We start from the raw sequence: 2,705 nt of genomic DNA, 5'->3' as shown, positions 1-2,705 counted from the left end.
GCTGATGGGCCAGTTCCTAAGAAAGTTCGCTTCTGCCTGGCAAGTTGTTGGGCTGGTGGCGTGGGGCGCTCTCTCTCATGGTAGAGATGGAAAAAGACCCAGAAGGATTTAAAACTGAGGGGAGGGGGAGGTGCGAAATGAGAAATGCCACATTACTAAACCTAACGCATGTGGATAACTTGTATGCACTTTACCTTATGAGAAAAATGATTGCTGTTTTCAAAACTGCCCACGTGTAGGGAGCGGGCTTTTGACCCTTTTCCTGCTTCACAAAGCGTTGAAGAATGATGAAGTCTTTGGAGACAAATCCATTCTTGCTTCCAGGTTTTCACAGGTTTCCCATTACATCCCAGCTTTGGGGGAAATGGCAGGATAATTGCATGTGAAAAAAAAAATTAAAAAGTCATTCCTGTGCAGGACTCAGCTTAGAGTCTTGTGTTTGCCAGCTCGGAGGCAGTTGATTAAACAGTCAAGCTCCATTTTATGAGGCAACCTACAATTTGGTTTCTAGGACCGAATGCACCAGGAGAATTGTTGCCCCTGAGGACGGAGTAAAAGGAGGGCACTGGCCGGTTCCAGTAAGCTATCCAGTCAGCTAGCTCTTGGCCAGCCTCTTCGGTTCTTGGCTGAGGTGGGGGTGGGCGTTGGTTTTGGGTTTTGGAAGTGCCCTCTCTTAACAGAAAGGTTTAGTTTGTCTTTTTAAGCGATAAGTTAGTCTTCTTGCGGATAGATAGGAACTCAGGCTTTTGTAGTTACTCTTGGTGACCAGTGAGTGACCTGAACTCTAGAGAATTACAGAACTTGGAAAGATAATGGGTCTATGGCCCTGAGGTCTCCTTTTATAAAACAGGAGGGTAAAGAGGTGTCTAGGGATCAAGCCTCCCAAAGTAGTAATCGCTGGCATTGTGAGGAGCTGGAATTCAGCCTTTGTAGCCTGCCATATCAGAGCATTCCAAGTCAGTCAATTTTTTGGTTTTTTGAGTGAAGCCTTAGAAATAATACTGGGTTTTCATAGACATTTTGTTTTATAATATTATTTTAACTAATTACAATGTCGTACCAAAAGAGCTCTTCTAGCCTATTGGGTAGGGAGTTATCTTGCCAACCCAAAGGCACATGGTTTGAATCCACCAGCTGCTTCCCAGGAGAAAAGATGGGCTTTCTCCTCCCGTGATTTACTGTCTCTGAAAAATTAACTCCAGGGTCAGCTATGAGCCAGTTCTGTCTCTGTCTGAAAGGCACATAAAACAATAGTCAACCCCTTATTGTGTATTGCCTTTCCTTCACCAGCCAGTCTTCAGGAAGAAAAGACTGCTGCTAGTATTTTGGGGAGTCTGTGAATCAGGACACCACCATTGGTGCCTTTAGCCTCTCAGATAAGCCAGCCTTGTATCAACTCCATCTATATTGGAGTCTCGTAGAATATATTGCTCAACTTTATTCTTTAAAGATTTGAGTTGGGTCCATTTTCTATATGATGTGTCTGTGCTTATGCACCTCACAGAGAAAAAGAAGTCCCTTCTTTGCCTATCTATCCCCTCTTCTGGAGTGGTTTCAACCACTCGGAAGAATTAGGATTCTTTCAGCACTAGAAGCCTCTTCTGTAGGTTTGGTCTTACAGGTGCTGCTTTTGGAGACGAGCTAAGGATCATTGTGGCCTAAATTTTCTTAGACCTCTACCGTGGGCTTCGGTTTTACTGCTGGTTTTACCCTTCCCACCCTCCCACCCCCCCAACCTAGTAAGGACAGTGGCCCGCAATTTGAATCAATGGTGAGCTGATCAGCTTTGATCTTAAATCCATCCTGATATGCTGGTGTCATCCTTGGATTTGTTCACTACTTGACTTTTTTTTTAAGGCTAAGTAGACAGAAGGCAGCCTCGGAGACTACTTATTTTTAAAGCCACTCTCTTCTGCCCTCTGACTTAGAGTGACCTGGGACAAGTCCCCTCCCCTCTTGTTCGTTCTTTCAATTCTGTAAAATGGGGATAATCCGGATCTTATGCCCCTAGGGCCTTGTCAATACAGGCTAATGAGGGCACGTGAGTGGGAAAGCAGAATGTCGAACAATGAGCTGTCATTTCTTTCGGCTGCAGAGTAAACTGCAGAATCTTGCTGGCTCTCTCAGCTGGGTCTTTGGAGGGCTTTGAAGAAAAGTGTTGTAGAGGTGCTAAGTAGCAGCCAAGAGACCAGGCCTGCTGCCAGAGAGTCAGGCCTGGGCCGAGGAGGCAGCGGTCTAGGGCTCAGGCCAATTTTGGAGCCGCGGGTAAAGTTCACGCTGCCCGCTGCTCTCCTCTGTGCGGCCGGGGGGGACCCGCCAAGACAGGAACTCTGGGAGGGAGGCGGCGCAGGCTCCGGAGAGGCTCGAGTTCTGGGCCGGGTTTTCCCTGAAGCTTTTGGTGGCGGCGCTGCCGAGCGAAAGCGGGTGAGAGCCTGCCGCCGCGGCGGCTAGTTCTCTTCCCCTCCTCCTTTGTGAGGGGAAGAGAACGAGTCCATTCCGCGTCCTGCGCCCGCTCCGAGCTCCATTCCGGGTTTGCCAAGCGGCCGCGACGGTGCTGGGTAAAATGGCAGTGCTGAGCCTCGTGTCGGAGTGAGGGGGACTCGGAGGAGAGTGGGGCGCTCTAGCCGTTTAGTCCAGCCGCCCGCCAGCTCGCCCGCCCGCTGCCGCGCAGGAGCCTCGGCCACAGCCGCGGCCAGGGAGGGGAG

The sequence above is a fragment of the Elephantulus edwardii genome, unplaced genomic scaffold (assembly GCF_000299155.1).
Source record: "Elephantulus edwardii isolate Elephantulus edwardi_28Jun2011 unplaced genomic scaffold, EleEdw1.0 scaffold00028, whole genome shotgun sequence".
Classification (NCBI taxonomy): Eukaryota; Metazoa; Chordata; class Mammalia; order Macroscelidea; family Macroscelididae; genus Elephantulus; species Elephantulus edwardii.
This window is presented reverse-complemented; position numbering follows the sequence as displayed.